Source organism: Erythrolamprus reginae, chromosome Z, assembly GCF_031021105.1.
Source record: "Erythrolamprus reginae isolate rEryReg1 chromosome Z, rEryReg1.hap1, whole genome shotgun sequence".
Taxonomy (NCBI): Eukaryota; Metazoa; Chordata; class Lepidosauria; order Squamata; family Dipsadidae; genus Erythrolamprus; species Erythrolamprus reginae.
Genome location: NC_091963.1, coordinates 46109092 through 46123332, shown reverse-complemented (window position 1 = coordinate 46123332; position 14241 = coordinate 46109092).

The following is a 14241-nucleotide window of genomic DNA, read 5'->3' as shown; positions in this document are numbered from 1 at the left end:
TTAATGGGTTCACAGTGATATAATTAGAGTAGGGCATAATAATTCCACTGGGTTCACAGTGATTTATATAGAATAGGGTTCGATGAATTCACTGGGTTTACAGTGACATAATTCCACTGGGATCACAGTGATATGAGATAGACTAGGATAGGGACATGAAAGAAAAGGAAGAAGGCACCTTTTTTTCCCCCTTCTTTTTCTATTTTTTTTAAAAAAAAAAATTATCTACCAAAGGGAATTCTTATTAATTGGCTTAAATGAGACATATGTGATGAATTATATGGACTCCCCCCTTGAATTGATCTAATTTTGATCCCTGTAATTCTCAGATAAAATTTAGAATGTAGTTGATATGAATGGGAATATTTGCTTTTCATCCTTTTTTTCTTTGTTAAAGGGTATCTATTATGAAATTAGGGTTAAGAAATATACATGAAATTGATATTAAAGATATATGGAAAAGACTGAAGCACCACAGCCTAAATGTATGATTAGAAAGAAATCAGCCCAAAATGTGTATTAGTTAATACCTTTTAAATGCATATAAGAAATTTGAGTAATTATTTTTGTCCAGATGACAAATGTAAAAGGAGGCAGCATTTGATGAATTATGAATACCAAATTTGAAAAGATGAATTATTGCAATGTAATTTAGGATTGATGGTATGCCATTCTGCATATGTGTTTGGAGTGAAAAAAAATAAAAATTCTTTGCCACGAAAAGATCATGATGTTGGGAAAGATTGAAGGCAAAAAGAAAAGGGCATGGCGGATGATGAGATGGTTGGGTAATGTCATTGCTGCAGTGTGTTTGAGCAGAAACCGGGAGGACAGAGGAGGACACAAGGGTGGTCTGCTGATGTTTATACGGATGCAAGAAGTCAGACAGAACTTAGCAAATGAGCAACAACATTATTGATAAACAAAAATATTATATTTCTTATTACTTGTAAAATGATTTGTACTGATATTCTCCAGAATCAGGATTGAGTCAAGATCTACTTACTTTGCTAGGGATTAATCCATGCAACTAGCTTTTTCTTAAGGAAAGAACTACCAAAATACTTTCAGCATGTCAATTGTCCCACTAGAGGCAAGAATACTTTAGATCAGTGTTTCCCAACCGGTGTGCCGCAGCACACTGGTGTGCCGCGAGACATGGTCAGGTGTGCCGCGAGGCAGAGGCCAGCAAAGGTTGTTTTGAAAGTCGCCCCCCTCGCGCGCATGGCTTCTCCTCGCTAATAGCGGTGGGCAATAGCCGGGGAGGGGCGGCTTCTGCAAGTGGGAGCTCCAGGGCTGAGGCTTCCACTTGTGGCTGTCCCCGCCCGATCCGTCCTTCTCTCCGGCTTTCTTGGGGCGCGGCTCCTCCCACAGCTGTGGCTGCAGCGGCGCTGGCGATCCGTCCGCTAGCCGCTCCGAGCGCTGTGGGAACGCCCACCCCTCTCACAGTCCCACTCGGTCTTCTCGGCCACCTACATGCTGCGGGAAGCCCGGGAAAACCAAGCAGAGTACCAAGGCCAGGTAGAAGAATGCTTGCTATCCCGCTTCTCTCTGGCCATGTGGTTGCAGAAGCAAGCTCTCCCCCCTCACACGCACACTTTCAGCTGGGCATGGGGCGAAGCCGACCCCCCGGCTGCCGGCGAAGGAGGTTCGCTCGAGCCTCAGAAAGGAGGCGGATTCAGGCAAAGAGCCCGGCGCAACGGGCGCAGCGTTGGAAAGCGAGCGGGCGGTGGGGGCGCTTCGCTTCTGCCTTCCTGAGGTGCTTTTTTTGGGCTCCTTGTCCGGCGAGTTTCTGCATTGCCTTGCCTACTTAACGCAGTGGGAGAGATGCTAATTCCCATCCCAAACAGTCCGTCTTTTCCCTCAGGAGTGGGTGGGCGTTTTGTCCCTGGCACCACGTCAGCAGCATCAGGAGGACAACAGATGACTAATCCCGCCAGAGAACAAGAGAGAGAAAGCATGAGAGAGAAAGAAAATAAGAGAGAGAACGAGAGAGAGCAAAAGAGAGAGAGAGAGGTGCTTCTTGAAGCATATGGTAAAAAGCACCCAAATAATAAGAAAAAACCCCCAGCCCACACCTGTTTTTGAAAAGAATAAAAGAGGGAAAAAAACCAGCCCTCAACTGGTTTTGGAAATGGTTCAAGTGTGTATACACACACACGCATAAAGGGGGGAGAGAGACAGGGATGGAAAAAGAGGAGAAGTGAGAGGGAGAAGGAATGAGGGAAAAAAGGGAGGAAGAGAGAGAAATGAGAAACATGAGAGAGAAAAGGGGGAAAGACAGGAGAAGTACCCAGAAATGAGAGAGCGGTATAAATTTGAGGAGGGATGATTGATGATTGACTGTATTTATAAGAGGATGTTACATGGGATTGTATATATGAGGGGGTTATTTATGTATGTATGTATGTATGTATGTATGTATGTATGTATGTATGTATGTATGTATTTATTTATTAGATTTGTGTCATTTTGGTTGGTGGTGTGCCCCAGGATTTTGTAAATGTAAAAAATGTGCCGCGGCTCAAAAAAGGTTGAAAATCACTGCTTTAGACTATTGCTACACAACACTAAAAGATGCTTATCAGACTTCTGGTGGTGACGCGGGGCATTGCAGCTACAGAAAGATGATCTCTGTCCTTTGAGGCTGCTAGTTCTTTTGTTTCTAGAGACCCTTTGAGGCGCAGTTTGTAGGACCATGTGGACCAAGAGGGATAAACTTGGCAACAGCGGGGTGAAGGTGTTCACCCATACCCTCCCTATCGGAGACAAAAGCATCTGTCTCTGCTCTATGAAGGATGGCAGGCCTGAAGCTACAAGCTACAGTGAATCACGTAAAGATAAGGAAGTGAAGATTGTAATGAACTGCACCCGAAATCTTAAAACCAGACTTTCATAGGACTGTGGATATAGGTGAGAAGGAGACCTGACCATAAGGAGAGGAAATCAAGGAGCTCAGTGAGAGGACAAGTGGCGAAGACAAGGGCGAGCGGGGAGACGCAGAAGAAACTTCGCAGATAAATACAAACTAGAAGAGCCAAACGGGAACCCCCTGGTGGATCCCGTTTGGCTCCCTATCTTTTTGCCTGATCATTGCTTACTGGGAGTCAGTGGTTAAGGTGCATTGGAGATTGCGCACAGGATCAGAAAATAGACACTAGGGCAAGTAATATTGTACGATGTATGGTGGGTATTTTTGCAGTTTGGGAACAGAAGAACTCCATTGTTGGGTGTGAAAAGCAGCACCTGATTGTAGAATCTGAAGGGATCGAGACTTTCAAAATACAAATTGGACAATTGAGACTTATATAACACCTACTGGCCTTGGTATTGTTACATAAAGAACTATATGGGCTGAACACCATAACTCTGCTAAACAAATGATTCCCTCACCACTGTCAAACTATCATTAGTATTAGTATCACCCATTCTTCCAACTTATGATTGTATGATTGTAACTTGTTGCTTGTATCTTTATGATTTATATTAATATTGTTTTCTGATTGCTTATTTGTACTCTATGACAATCATTAAGTGTTGTACTTCATGATTCTTGACAAATGTATCATTTCTTTCATGTACACTGAGAGTATATCCACCAGACAAATTTATTGTGTGTCCAATCACACGGCCAATAAATAATTGTCCTGTCTTGTCCTGTCCTGTCCTATCCTATCCTATCCTATCCTACAACAATCAATAGGGTTAGGATTAGCATATTTTCCCCAACAATCTGGGTTCACGTTTTACTGATCGTGGAAGGGTGGAAGGCTGAGTCAATCTTGAGTTGGTGAGAATTGAACTGCTGAAATGCTGGCATCCTGCAGACAGCAGAATTAACCTGCAGTAATGCATTCTAACCACTGTGCCACCATGGCTCAAAGAGGGCTTCTTGAATGACTATATGGAATGTCCATGTATGCAGGTGGTGATATCAAAGAGTGAGTCAATCAATTGGTACATGATACATACTCATTCTCTTCTTCAGACCCTGAAGAGCGCATACCAATATGCAATTGAGGAACAGTTTGAATAGAACTGATTCACCCCACTGTAAATGGCAAATGTAACTGAAGTATCATTATACTGAGTAGTAGGTCAATCAATTCCACAATTTAAAGTGGACAATAATAAACTTATGGTGCATCAAATGTGCAATGGATACTCATTTAGAATATCAAACGCAGGTTGTTATAAATGACAGTTTTTTCTAAATATTATGTAAGATGCAAATATTTGAAACAAAGCATACATTTTCAGTATTCCGATAGCCAAAATAAATTAAAGTGGACTATTATTGAATTACAAAAGATAGGAAGAGTCAGGAGCTAGCTGACAATAGTTTAATGAAAAGGTTCCATCTGAAACTACAAGTTACAAATGTGGTATTTTCTTTCTCAAGGCCCATAAAACAGAAACTATAGACTGAATAAAGAATGACAATTTAAATTGTCATCTTTTAATATAAATGATTGAATGAATAGGGAAATATTAAATTTCCATCTGTGCTTGTTTTCTCAGCAGTATACTGCTATAAAATGTGTTTGAAAACTTTTGATTCTGCTATATGGACATTGGCTATGCTACATGTATATCAAAAGTACATGTCTGACAAGCTCTTTTGTTAATTGAATGATCTCATTGTAAACCACATGATATTCTGACATTTTATACTAAAACTAAAGTTGCATGGTGATTTTTCCAAGATTCCTTAATTTCACAAAGTAATAATTCATGGCTTAGTCAACTCTCACAACCCGAAATTCAAATAGAGTTTTGTTGTAGCAGTCTTTCAAGGTATATTAAAAACAATTTCATGGAGATACTTTATAAAAAGCCACATGATGGTGATGATCTCATATCGAAAAATGTTTTGCATTAATATTATAAGATACAGAAATACAAAACCCATCCTCGAATACAGCTCATCCGTTTGGAACCCATATTGCATCTCAGACATTAACACCCTTGAAAATGTCCAAAGATACTTCACCAGAGGAGCCCTTCACTTCTCCACTTGAAGCAGAATACCCTACAAGACTAGACTTTCAATCCTGCGCCTAGAAAGCCTAGAACTAAGACACCTTAAACATGATCTAAGTATTGCCCACAAGATCATATGCTGCAATGTCCTGCCTGTCAGCGACTACTTCAGCTTCAACCACAACAACACAAGACCACGCAACAGATTTAAACTTAATTTTAACTGCTCCAAACTTGACTGTAAAAAATATGACTTCAGTAACCGAGTTGTCGAAGCATGGAACTCATTACCGGACTCCATAGTGTCATCCCAAAACCCCCAACACTTTACCCTTGGATTATCCACGGTTGACCTATCCAGATTCCTAAGAGGTCAGTAAGGGGCGAGTACAAGTGTACTAGAGTGCCTTCCATCCCCTGTCCTATTGCTCTCCTATATCTCCTATACCTTTCTTCTGTTCCTATATCTCTTCTTCTATTCTTTCATTGATATGTTCTATTCCTATAACTTCTCTTCTATTCTTTCTTAGATATATTTTACTATGAGTATATTGTCTATAACCTTCATCATGTATTTTACTATGTGTATGCCCACTAAAACCCTCATTGTGTATTGGACACAATCAATCAATAAATAAAAATAAATAAATTTGGAAAGACAGGGGAAGGAAAAGAGAAGGGAAAACTGTGGAAAAAAGAAAAAAAAAGATGTTGACTTCTGACTCCTTTTTGTGTAGTAGAATAAAATGCTAATTTCAAACCTCAACTTTTTACTTTTACATATCATATTTTTCAGAGTAAAAGGTGCACCCTTTTCCTCCCTAAAAGAGGTTGATAATTTGGGTGCGTCTTATACTCTGAATGTAACTCTTCCTCCCCCCCCCCCAGTCCTACGTAGCTGCTAACGATTTTCCCAACTCTTACCTTGCAGGCTCTTTCATTGTTTCTTTCTGCAAAGAATGTTTTCCAAGCCCTAAGTCTTTGCAGAGTTTTTTTCATTGCTCTAACTTGCTCTGAATAAGTTTCTTTCCAGCCCTAACCAGGGGCTAACAATATTCCCAGCAATTACGAGTTTGCAAACTCTTTAATTGTTACTCCCTCCGAGTATTTATTTATTTATTTATTTATTTGTTTGTTTGTTTGTTTGTATGCCGCCCCTCTCCGTAGACTCGGGGCGGCTCACAACAATAACAAAGACAATGTAAGAACAAATCTAATAATTTAAAAAACACTAAAAACCCCATCATTAAAAGCAAACATACACACAAACATACCATGTATAAACTCCGGGGGAGATGTCTCAGTTCCCCCATGCCTGATGGCAGAGATGGGTCTTAAGAACTTTTTCGAAAGGCAAGGAGGGTGGGGGCAGTTCTAATCTCTGGGGGGAGTTGGTTTCAGAGGGTCAGGGCCGCCACAGAGAAGGCTCTTCCCCTGGGTCCCCCCAAACGGCATTGTTTAGTCGACGGGACCCGGAGAAGGCCAACTCTGTGGGACCTAACCGGTCACTGGGATTCATGCAGCAGAAGGCAGTCCCGGAGATATTCTGGTCTGTTGTTGTTGTTATTATTGTTGTTGTTGTTGTTATTATTATTATTATTATTATTATATATTGAAAAATAAAAATATTATATATTATTATTATTATATATTGAAAAATATATTATTATATATTGAAAAATATATTATTATATATTGAAAAATATTATTATTATATATTGAAAAATAAAATAAAATAAAAAATAAAAATATTATTATTATATGTTGAAAAATAAAATTATTATTATTATTATATATTGAAAAATAAAACTCTTAAGAGAGCCATTTATCTTTATGCAATAATTTATGTTTACTTACATAGGAAGGCAAAAGAAAAGATGATGTTCAGCATACCAGGTTTAATCCATTTTTGCTGAAAGAAAAACACATATGGATAGATAAACCTAATAAATAGAAATATTAATGCATATACAGGGTTATCCTATTAATGTATATTGAAAAGAAATACTACTGAGTTGGTAAGGTGCATTTAAATGGAACGTGCAATCTTTAAATGTCTTTCAATTAATATCTTAACATTGCTAAATTAATATTGGAAAATTTCAATTAGGCAAATGTTCAGCACTTAAAAAACCCCCAAAATATAATGTAAAGACTTAGAAATGCCAGTTCAGACATTTATTTAAAACACAATTATTATGACTTTGTTGTGAAAGTATTATTTCATTTCTGCAAGGGAGATTTTGTGAATCATGGTTAAAAAATGGAAAAAACAATTTAATGGCTAGCAAAGAAAAACATTCATACCTTAAGACATTTAGGCTTCAATAATTACATGTATTATTTTTTTCAAGTCATTAGGTACAACTGTAAGAACAGACAAAAAAATTGGCATTTAGTCAAAGAGCTTCGGAAGCTACTATATAATTAAAATTAATTTGGTGAATTCTATGCACAGTCATCTGGGAATAAGATGGATTCAATAGCTATGTATATGCTGCATAAGATCAAAGACTATCCATTACATCATAAGGTACATATATCTCATTGAATGAGCAACTTGCTAGAAATCCAATAGAATATAATGATCACTACCATACAGTATGACTAACTTGTTGCTTATATTCTTAAGATTTTATTAATATTGATTGTCTCCTGATTGCTTATTTGACTCCTATGACAATCATTTAGTTTTGTACCTCATGATTCTTGACAAATATATATTTTCTTTTATGTACACTGAGAGCATATGCACCAAAGACAAATTCCTTGTGTGTCCACTTGCACTTGGCCAATAAAGAATTCTAAATCTAAATCTAGCTCTTATTGACATAAAGTCAAATTGTATTCATTTAACTCAGAATCTAATCCAGAATATCAAAGATTTCAGAGCTAATTCACTGGATAAGCAGCATATTAGCATAGATCTACCATGTTGGCTACTCTAGATTTTGTTAAAACATTTCAATAAATGTCATTTTGTGTTTGATTGGCACTACAGATTTATATAAAATCAAGATACTCAATATGATCAGACCTTTAAATGATGAATTTTTCATTTTTCTCATCATAGTCACAATTTCAATTTCAAAGCTGTAAATAGTAGTATATTCAAATAAGTATTTTTATTTTTAAAACAAATGGCCATATGACTTTTCAGTTATCTAAGTCTATTTCTGTTGAATCCAGTATAAGAACACAGCTATCTCCCCCATGATTTCCTGCTTTTTAAAGGTATGATTAAAAAAAACTTTTATAAACAAGGTATCAAAATTCTCGCATTTACATTTAAAACAGAAAGATCTGAAGCTTGAACTTGCTCATTATATTCTGAGCAAAGCTGTTTCTGACATAAGTAGCAATATTTCAGCTTTTAAATATTCAAAATAGATCCTTTTCCCCTTGAACAAGGAATAATTTCCAATACCTCTGAAAAAATTATGCAATTCTAGAAATCTCCATGCCACTTTGGGGATAGCTGCAAGTCTAAGAGGAGGCAATTAAATAATAGATTCAGCTGCTTTATTATGCAAATCTTAGAGGATAGCTAAAAACAGTACGCAAATTTTGGACTATCCTAAATGTCTTGCACTCTTGGAGATAATGATAGATTTTATTCTGACAATTGTTTCAATCCTTGTCAATACATTTTCAAGAACAGAAAGTTTATTACATAATCAGGGCGAATTTGTGGAATTCAGCATTTTAATGCAACTGTTTGGAGGAACCTCTATAAACAGAATAGTATTATGTCTGGAAGACCAGTATGTATGCCCAGGCTGCTCAATTAATTTACAAACTAATAAAGAAAGATTTAATAGATTTAAATTTCAATTCATGAACTTTCTTGGGAAGGTTTTGGCTCAAGTTCCCACACTTTAGCTTAATTGGCACTATATTGTTGCTGGAGCTTTAATCTGTGATCTCCAATCCATTTAAGAAAGTGCACTTACTTTTATTGGAGTATTTTCAGTTGACTTCAGATCACCTCCTTTCACACAGCTAACAGTTATAATAATGTCAACAGGGAAAGTAATTTCAGTGTAAATGGAGTATTTGTTGATTCAGATGACATCTTAAATTGGTTTCTGAGGAGAGACTGAACAGTAAATTAAAGTTAAAGTAGGATTAAGATTAGCCCCAAAGGTCAAAATCGCTGGATTGGATACTATTTCCTTGTTAACCTATTATGTACATGCATGCTTCCCGAGTCTTTTGACAGAAATGTGTAACATAAAGCACACATTAATAGCTATTATAACAATTGGAGAAAGAAACAAACACAATACAAGTATTCCCTAGGCAAAAAGAGTAGCATTTATTAACAATTAACACAAATATAAAAATCACTATAACCCACAGATACCATTACTGTATGACATTATACGGACCAGTTACTTAATGGCTTGAATGTGGGTTAAGTCAACAATAAAATGGATAATAAAATACTATTGCTAGCTAAAGTAGCTTCCTTGTCTAATTAAAGATAAGTGGAAGAAATACCAAACTATAGTTCAGAAAATGTGGAGAACATTTATATTCACTGTTTGATCAAAATGCCTACTATCTAATTTTCACTCCTGTACATTAAAAAAATGGAAAGCTGATTCATTGAGAAGAAAGGCTATATTCAACCCATCATGCAAATAATTTTTGTTTTCCCACTCTCTTCAATGGATCTTTCCATTTTAAAGATATGAGCAAACAAAATTTCTCAATATGTTTCCACTCAAAGGAAGAAAAATACAGTCTGAAACTACAGTTTTCCAGATATTAGTAAGCTAAAACTGTCTGGATCTTCACCATCTGCCAAGTTAATCAAGTTTTTTTTAAAAAAAAAAAGCTAATAGATTCACTATACCTGCACCAAATTAAATTGGCTTTCCACAATTTCCCAGTCTTCAGATTGTTTAAAAATTGCAGCTTCTCAAATTGCTGGATACAAGAGTACGCCCCAGTTTAGTGCCCTCCAGGTCTGTTAAAGTGTAACTCTTAAAAAGTATAAGCTATCATGGCACAAATATTTATTGGAGATTCTGGGAGCTACTGTGCAGTGTCAACTCATCTCAAGAGCAGTAGGTTGGAGAAAATTGCATTAAGTTCTAGCTAAAGGATTAATGGAGGTTGAAAGGACAGTGGCTTATAACTGCTTCCTTCATATTAAACCATTAGGCTGGCAGCAGAACGAATGAAGAGAAGTAAGCTCAGCTGAGAAGCCATATCAGCTGTCACCTGGCAGTAGCCATTATATCAGGTTCATAGCAGAGAGACTGAAGGAGACAGGGCCACAATCAGCTGCAGCTTTATCACACTCCTATTTCCATCAGCTATCACTTGTCACCAGCCATTTCATCAGGGAAGTGAAACAGAGTTATCATCAACTCAGCTAAGAAGTCATCTTAATCGGGTTTCAGCATCCATCTTCCGTCACCTGGCCAGTAGAACAGAAGGACCATTCCTCTATTTAAACCTTTTCCATCCCAGATTATTATCATAAGATTGTTGTATTAAGAATGTAAGCCTGTGTGCTCTTTGGTTTACTGTCCCAATTACCATTCCTTTTATGATTGGTCTTATATTGGGTCTTTTTAGAGGAACAAAGCTGGTCTTTGTAAATTAATACAGTAATAGAAACATTTTCTATCTTTTGTCTAACCAGGATCAAAATCCTAGATGCAAATACATATGAGATACTGCCATTAGTAGAATTGAATGAAAAGGTCTTATTTAAATCAACTCATGGCTTAAGATAAATAATGGATATTTTGGGAATATTGGAAGCTTATCGGGTCCTTTTAAAGATGGTTTGATAGTGATTAAGATGAAAGTGGACAGTATTAAATTTCTAGTGTGAGCAAAGCAATAATGAATATATGTTACTTTGAAGTAGAAAAATAAATGTTTTATAATAGTTAATTAGAATAGAATAAAATAGAATAGAATATAATTTTATTTACAATATGCTTTATTGGTGCATATGCTCTCAGTGTACATAAAAGAAAAGTTTTTTCAAGAATAATAAGGTACAACACTTAATGATAGTCAGATTACAAATAAACAATCAAATCTTATTAGGAACCAGTCAATATAAATGGTAAAGGTACAAGCAACAATGTTACAGTCACACAGACATTTGTGGGAGGACATGGGTGATAGGAACGATGAGAAGATTACAGTGATCCCCCGATTATCGCGAGGGTTCCGTTCCAAGACCCCTTGCGATAATCGATTTTTCGGGATGTAGTGGTGCGGAAGTAAAAACACCATCTGCGCATGCGCGCCCCTTTTTCCATGGCCGCGCATACGCAGATGGTGTTTTTACTTCCGCACCTGGGAAGACCCAACAGCTGAGGAGCCGCCTGCCTGCCCGCTTGTCCGCCGCTTTTCCGCTTGTCCCCCGCTTGTCCGCCTGCCGCTTGTCCGCCCGCCGCTTTTCCGCTTGTCCGGCTGCCGCTTTTCTTGTCCGCCCGCCGCTTGTCCGGCCACCGCTTGTCCGCCGCTCTGGGAGTTGAAGACCCAGGGAAGGTTCCTTCGGCCGCCCACCAGCTGATCTGCTCGGCAGCGCAGTAGCAGCGAGGAGCCGAAGATGGGGTTTCCCCGTTGCCCACGCAAAGGGGAAACCCCATCTTCGGCTCCTCGCTGCTACTGCGCTGCCGAGCAGATCAGCTGGTGGGCGGCCGAAGGAACCTTCCCTGGGTGCCGCCCGCCGCTCGAGAGCAAGAGGGGGAGAGATAGAGAAAGAGAGAGAAGGAAAGAAAGAGATGAGAGAGGGAGGAAGAGTGTGAGAGAGGAAGAAGCAAGATAGAGAAAGAGAGAGAGAAAGAAAGATGAGAAAGGAAGGGAGTGACGTCATCGGGTGGAAAAATCGTGATATAGCGTTTCGCAAAGATCGAGATCGCGAAACTCGGGGGATCACTGTAATAGTAGTGTAGACTTAGTAAATAGTTTGACAGTACTGAAGGAATTATTTATTTAGCAGAGTGATGGTGTTCGGGGAAAAAATTAGATTGATACTATTCCCATTAATTCCAGCAACACAAGATATTTATATCTTGTTTAATATATTTAAATTTGGTCTGCATGCATAGGATAGCAATGAGCTGGAGTGGAGCAGCAGGTAGAGTGCTGTACTGCAGGCCACTGAAGCTGACTGTAGATCTGGTGGTCAGCGGTTCAAATCTCATCACCGGCTCAAGGTTGACTCAGCCTTCCATCCTTCCGAGGTGGGTAAAATGAGGACCCGGATTGTGGGGGCAATATGCTGGCTCTGTTAAAAAGTGCTATTGCTAACATGTTGTAAGCCGCCCTGAGTCTAAGGAGAAGGGCGGCATAAAAATTGAATAACTAACTAACTAACTAACTAACTAACTAACTAACTAACTAACTAACTAACTAACTAAATAGCAATGACCATGCTATTCTGGGAATTCCACTCTCAACATACCTGGAAGCAACCAAATGCAAAATTCAACCCTAGATATTTTCTTGACTGAAATTCTAGCAAACACTTCTGTCAATAATGTCATACTTTATAGATCAATGGACTCAATAGAAGTCACTCTTTCATTCTATGTGTATAGCATAGAAGAATAGAATGCAGAATTGTTGGAGAAAATAATGATTTTCAGAATTAATTGATAATGTTGTTGTTGTTATTATTATTATTATTATTATTTAGATTTGTATGCCACCTCAGTCCGAAGACTCGGGGCGAAGAAGATGTTATTTTCGTTTGTGAATGCTTATGTCTAGCAACTATAAATTTGTTCAACTTGTTTTGCATTCCTTCTAGGCCAGGAATTTCCAAACATTTGGCCATTAAACTTCTGTTTGGTTTAACCTTAATGTAAACACTTCCCTAAAATTAAATACCAAACTGAACGGAAATGAATGAGGAAAACATTACAATCAAACTTGGAGAAAGGTGGATTTTTTTGTAACAATGTTTGTTAAAATAAAATTATAAAAGGTTCTTGGGGCTTCCCCTAGATTGACTACACTGCCTCAAGGGTAGTACATCTCACAATTTGGAAAACCATGCCATGTGTGTGTGTGTATAAATGTGTATATATATATATGTGTGTGTGTGTGTGTATGTATGTGTGTGTGTGTGTTTGATCTGTCTGTGTGTGTGTGCAATCTCATGCCCTCATCACCTTGAGGTTCGACTACTGTAACGCTCTCTACATGGGACTACCTTTGAAAAGTGTTCAGAAACTTCAGATCGTGCAGAATGCAGCTGCGAGAGCAATCATGGGCTTCCGTAGGTATGCCTATGTTACACCAACACTCCGCAGTCTGCATTGGTTGCCGATCAGTTTCTGATCACAATTCAAAGTGTTGGTTATGACCTATAAAGCCCTTCATGGAATCGGACCAGAATATCTCCGAGACTGCCTTCTGCCGCACAAATCCCAGCGACCGGTTAGATCCCACAGATTTGGCCTTCTCCAGGTCCCATCGACTAAACAATGTCATCTGGCGGGACCCAGGAGAAGAGCCTTCTCTGTGGTGGCCCCGACCCTCTGGAATCAACTCCCCCCAGAGATTAGGATTGCCCCACCCTCCTTGCCTTTCGCAAACTCCTTAAAATCCACTTCTGCTGTCAGGCATGGGGAAATTGAGACATCTCACCCAGGCCTATATAGTTTTATGTATGGTATGCTTGTGTTGTATGTTTTTTAAAGAATGGGTTTTTAGATATTTTTTAAATATTAGATTTGTTCTTTGTACATTGTTTTATTATTGTTGTGAGCTGCCCCACGTCTGCGGAGAGGGGCGGCATAAAAATCTAATAAATAATAATAAAATAAATAATAATAATCTGCTAGTGAAAGTTAAGATGTGAAAATAAGAAAAATAAGAATTATTGCAAAAAAGAGAGTCATCACTACATTAATTATAGATCAAGAAATACCCTTGTATTTTAATTTTTTCTAAGATGTGTATTGAGATGTGAAAGCAAATTGTTGCTTCGAATCAAAACAAAACTGAAAAAGCCTTCTCCTGCGAGTAATGTTTTGACTGCTATTTCTCCACACGAGGATGACTTTTCCCACTTTATTCCGGACACAGAACCTTCTAACGGTGAACAGTACATTTTTATGCAAGTCAAAAGGATATCCAGCTCGTCCCCAAAGAAATCGTTCCGGTAATGACATACCACTGCAGTCAGGATAAATTTCCGATTATTAAAACCTGGAATCCCAGATTGTGGCAGAATTAAAAGATTGAAAACCGCGTCAAGGTGGTCAAGAA